Raw genomic sequence first — 6,090 nt, forward strand, 5'->3', positions numbered from 1 at the left:
AACACAGAAGATTCTTTCATTTTGTAAGAAAACCACTTTTCTGATCCATTTTACCCTAAAATATTGCATTTCGCAGATATGCTAGAAATCAGTATGTTGTCCAAAATGAACAGTTCAGTCCTCTCTATTTGTCTGGATTTAGTATGTCCAGTCAGCCTAGTTAAAAAAGAAATAAAACTCTATTCTGAATTATTTATCAAGCAGCTACCTCCTTTGGCTACTAATACCATCTGTGCAAATATATTGATTTATATATACTTGGTGTATTTGTTTTTTTGAACCTAAAACTGTTCCTTCTGCTACATTGGTGAGTTGCAACTGATCACTCAATATCAATTCTGTTATTTGGCAGAATTAATATAATTTTTATTAAAAAGAATTTTGAGGGAAAATACTTCTGTGAAATCAAAGTTCACTTTCTATAAATTCTCATGCATTTGTCGTGGTTTAACCCCAGCCAGCAGCTAAGCACCACACAGCCGCTCACTCACTCCCCTGCAGTGGGATGGGGGAGAGAATCGGAAAAAAAGTAAAACTTGGGGTTGAGATAAGAACAGTTTACTAGAACAGAAAAGAAGTAACTAATAATTATAATAATAATAACAATAATAAAATGACAATAATAATAATAAAAGGGTTAGAATATACAAGTGATGCACAATGCAATTGCTTACCACCCACCTACCGACACCCCATTGGTTCCCGAGCAGTGATTCCCCCCAGCCCCACCCCCCCAGTTTATATATTGGGCATGATGTCACACGGTATGGAATACCCCACTGGCCACTTTGGGTCAGCTGTCCTGGCTGTGTTCCCTCCCAACTTCTTGTGCCCCTCCAGCCTTCTTGCTGGCTGGGCATGAGAACCTGAAAAATATTTCACTTAGTCTGAATATTTGTTTTGGGTTTGTGTGGTGGGGTTTTGGTAGCAGGGGAGGGGCTGCAGAGGTGGCTCCTGTGAGAAGCTGCTCGAAGCTTCCCCGGCTCCAAGTCAGACCCACCTCTAGCCAAGGCCAAGCCCATCAGCAAAGGTGTTAGCGCATCTAGGAGAACAGATTTAAGAGGGGAAACCTGCAGCGGAGGAGGGCAGTGGGATGTGAAGGAAACCCCTGTGCAGATACTGTGAAGAAGGAGGGGAGGAGGTGTGCCAGAGGAGGGGATGCCCCCGCAGACCGCGGGGAGGCGGCAGGCTGTCCCCCCCAGCCCACGGAAGGGAGTGGGGGAGCAGATGCCCACCTGCAGCCCGGGGAGAGAGGAGCCCACACCAGAGCAGGGGGATGGATGCCCCCCAAGATGGCTGGGACTCTGCGGGAAAGCCCACGCTGGAGCAGGCTGTGCCTGAAGGACTGCAGCCCGTGGAAAGGACCCACACTGGAGCAGTTTGTGAAGAACTGCAGCCCGCAGAAAGGACCCACATTGGAGAAGTTAGTGGAGGACTGTCTCCTGTGGGAGGGACCCCACGCTGGAGCAAGGGAGGAGTGAGGAGTCCCCCCCCTGAGGAGGAAGGAGTGGCAGAGACAAGGGGTGAGGAACTGACCCCAACCCCCGTCCCCGTCCCCCTGCACTGCTGGGGGAGGAGGGAGAGAGAGCCGGGAGTGGAGTTGAACTGGGAAGGAGGGAGAGGTGAGGGGAAGGTGTTCTAAAGTTTGGTTTTACTTCTGATATCCTTGTTTTGTTTTGATTGGTAGTAAATAAAATTGATTTGGTTTCTTCCCCAAGCTGAGCCTGTCTTTTGCCCGTGACCATAAGTGGTGAGTGATCCCTCCCTGTCCTTGTCTCAACCCACGAGCTTTTCTTTATATTTTCTCCTCATCCCACTAGGGCCAGGGGGGTGTGAGGAGTTGAGTGAGCAGCTTTATGGTGCTTTGTTACTGGCTGGGCTTAAACCATGACAACATTACTTAGCAACAAATGAAAACATCAGTGTTATCAACATTCTTCTCCTACTGAACCCAAAACATAGCAGTATACCAGCTACTAGGAAGACAATTAACTCTGTCCCAGCTGAAACCAGGACAGTATCCACTCCTTATTCTACACCATTGATGTTATGTTCAGTTCCCATACTTTCTGTTACATCCTAGTCAATCATCATGACCTTTTCCGTCCTTTGAGATATATATAGATATATATAGATATAAGTATACACACACACAGGTATCATTCCCTTAGTTTATGGTCCATGTTTATAAAACATTTATTGAGTTCATTTAGCCCCTGACTTTGGGCTCCATCTGTCATACCAGTCTTTCTGGGCAGGAGGGATGCTGCAAAGTCCTCTCAGTCAGCAGAGCAGGATCGGGCTTCAGTGTGGTGTGACGAGCAGGTGACATTGGACGCAGCAGGAGGATGGTGTGCAGTGTTGGCTTGTTGCATGTTGAAGTCAGTTCTGGTTCCATCATTACTGTGCTTCGCTCAGTTTTATCAAAGTTCATTCTTGCTTGATCTAAGTGATTCTTACTATAATACTATGGAAATAGCATATAACAATTATAGTAAGGATAACATACAGTAGCAGGGTTATATAGCAACTAACATCATACAGTTTAATTCTGGCTATTTTCACCTAAAATTAAATCCCCTTGAGGCACACATCAGACTTCTCCATCTTTTTGCATCACCCACCAAGTGCATCCAGGCCCTTGAGCAAAAGCAATCCCACGAATGGGTTTACCTTTGCCTGAGGCAGGAGTAACCCAGACTGTTTTTCCTAACATATTTTTCATGTGCACTACAGGGACTTTATCCCCTTCTACAGTATGTAAAAATTCTGATTGGGCAGGGCCACCCCAATTGGTAGATCCTCTGGTGTTGACTAACCAGGTGGCTTTTGCTAAATGTGTATCCCTGTGTTTGAAGGTTCCACCCCCCCCCATTGCTCTCAATGTAGTCTTTAAAAGTCCATTGTAACGTTCAATTTTCCCAGAGTCTGGTGCATGATAGAGGATATGATACACTTACTCAATGCCATGCATCCTGCCATGCCCAGGTGTCTATGAGGTTGTTTCGGAAATGAGTCCTGCTGTCTGACTCAATTCTTTCTGGGGTGCTGTGTCACCACAAGGCTTGCTTTTCAAGGCCCAGGATAGTGTTCTGGGTGGTGGCATGGGGCACAGAATATGTTTCCAGCCACCCAGTGGTTGCTTCCACCATTGTAAGCACACGACGTTTGCCTTGGCGAGTTTGTGGGAGTGTGATATAGCCAACATGCCAGACTTCCCCATATTCATATTTCAGCCATCACCCTCCATACTAGAGGGGCTTCAACCACTTGGCTTGCTTAATTGCAGCTCAAGTTTCACATTCATAGAAAACTTGTCCAATAGTATCCATAGTTAAGTCCACCCCTCAACTGTGAGCCCATCTCTATTGTTGCATCTCTTCCCTGATGGCCTGAGGTGTCATGGCCCTACCGACCCATAAATAGCTCACCCCTATGTTGCCAGTCCAGATCCACCTGAGACACTTCAGTCTTGGCAGCCTGATCCACCTGTTGGTTGTTTTGATGTTTTTCAGTGGCCCAACTCTTGGGTATGCGAGTATCTACATGACGTACTTTTACAACCAGATTCTCTAGTGGGGATGCGATATCTTGCCACAGTGCAGCAGCCCAAATGGGTTTACCTCTGTGCTGCCAGTTGCTCTTTTTCCATTGCTGCAACCACCCCCACAGGGCATTTGCCACCACCCATGAGTCAGTATAGACATAGAGCACTGGTCACTTCTCTCTTTCAGCAATATCTAATGCTAGCTGGATGGCTTTCACCTCTGCAAACTGATTCGATTCACCTTCTCCTTCAGCGGTTTCTGCGACTTATCGTATAGGACTCCATACAGCAGCTTTCCACCTTCGATGTTTTCCCACAATCCAACAGGACCCATCAGTGAACAGGGCATATTGCCTCTCCTTTTCTGACAGTTTATTATACAGTGGGGCCTCTTCAGCACGCGTCACCTCCTCCACTGGCGACATTCCAAAATCTTTGCCTTCTGGCCAGTCCATGATCAATTCCAGAATTCCTGGGCAGCTGGGGTTTCCTATGTGAGCCCGTTGTGTGATCAGTGCAACCCACTTACTCCACCTGGCATCCATTGCACTGAGACCCTCCCTCTGAACACCCAGCCCAGCACCGGCAGTCAGGGTGCTAAGAGGAGCTGTGTCTCAGTACCAACCACTTCTGAGGCAGCTCGAACTCCTTCATATGCTGCCAATATCTCTTTTTCCGTTGGAGTATAGCAAGCCTCGGATCCTTGATATCTCCGACTCCAAAACCCCAGGGGTCAGCTTTGGGTCTCCCCTGGTGTTTTCTGCCAGATGGTCCAGGTAGGACCATTCTCTCCAGCTGCAGTATAGAGCACATTTCTAACATCTTGTCCTGCCCGGACTGGTCCAAGGGCTACTGCATGAACAATCTCCCGTTTAATTTGTTCAAAGGCTTGTTGTTGCTCAGGGGCCCATCTGAAATTGTTGTTCTTCCAGGTAACTTGATAGAGAGGGCTTACAATTAGACTGTAATTTGGAATATGCATTCTCCAAAAACCCACAACACCTAAGAAAGCCTGTGTTTCCTTTTTATTAGTTGGTGAAGACATAGCTGCTATTTTGTTGATCACGTCCATTAGGATCTGATGTCGTCCATCTTGCCCTTTTTCCCTAAAAACTGGATCTCCTGTGCAGATCCCTTGAGCTTACTTTCTTTTACGGCAAAACAGGTTTTCAGAAGAATTTGGATTATTTTCTTCCCTTTCTCGAAGACTTCTGATGATGTCATCAATGTACTGCAGGTGTTCTGGAGCTTCACCCTTTTCCAGTGCAGTCTGGATTAGTCCGTGGCAAATGGTGGGGCTGTGCTTCCACCCCTGGGGCAGTCGATTCCAAGTGTACTGAATGCCTCTCCAAGTGAAAGCAAATTGTGGCTGGCAGTCTGCTGCCAGAGGGACTGAGAAAAATACATTAGCAATGTCAGTTGTGGCATACCACTTGGCTGCCTTTGACTCTAGTTCATATTGAATTTCTAGCACATCCAGAACGGCAGCACTCAGTGGCGGCATAACTTCATTCAGGTCATGATAGTCAATTGTTAGTCTCCACTCCCCATTAGATTTCCTCACGGGCCATATGACACTATTAAAGGGTGAGGGAGTTTTGCTGATCGCTCCTTGGGTCTCCAGTTGACAAATCAACTTGTGTATAGGAACCAGGGAGTCTCGGTTGGTGCAGTATTGCTGCCGGTGCACTGTTGTGGTAGCAATTGGCACTTGTTCTTCAACCCTCAGCAACCCCCCAGTCAAAGGGTCTTGAGAGAGACCAGGCAAGGTAAACAGCTGTTCAATTCCTTCTGTCTCCAAGGCAGCTATACCAAAAGCCCTTTGATACCCTTTTGGGTCCTTAAAATACCCTATTCTGAGATAGTCTATGCCAAGAATGCACGGGGCCTCTGGACCAGTCCCAATAGTGTGTTTCTGTCATTCATTCCCAGTTAGGCTTACTTCAGCCTCCAATACAGTTAACTCTTGGGATCCCCCTGTCACACCAGAAATACATGATGGGTTCTGCCCCTTTATAGCTTGATGGCATTAGAGTACACTGTGCACCGCTGTCTACTAGAACCTTATACTCCTGTGGGTCTAATGTGCCAAGCCATCAAATCCACACAGTCCAATAGACCCGGTTATCCCTTTCTTACACCTGGCTGGAGGCAGGGCCCCTCTAATCCTGGTCAGATTGTCCATTACCCACTTCTTGTGAAGTTGACTCAAAAGTCCCTTCAAGAGGATCAGAAGTAAGATCAGCCCTTCTACTCTGTTTGGAAACTGGAGTGGCATTTTTCCTGAACATTTTTCCTGTGGTGGTTTTTCCTCGCAACTCACGCACCTGTTCATCTAGGACCAAGGTAGGTTTTCCATCCCATTTCCTCATGTCCTCTCTGTGGTCAGATAGGTAAAACCACAGAGCACCTCATGGTGTGTACCTTCTAAATTCTCTCTCTCAGGCAGAGGAACGCTCACTCCTAATAGCTGAGACATTGGTCCTTACAGGTGGGGACAAATCTTCTTTGAATTGCTGGAAATCCCAGGACAGCTTCTCCAC

This window comes from Haliaeetus albicilla, chromosome 5, assembly GCF_947461875.1.
Source record: "Haliaeetus albicilla chromosome 5, bHalAlb1.1, whole genome shotgun sequence".
Taxonomy (NCBI): Eukaryota; Metazoa; Chordata; class Aves; order Accipitriformes; family Accipitridae; genus Haliaeetus; species Haliaeetus albicilla.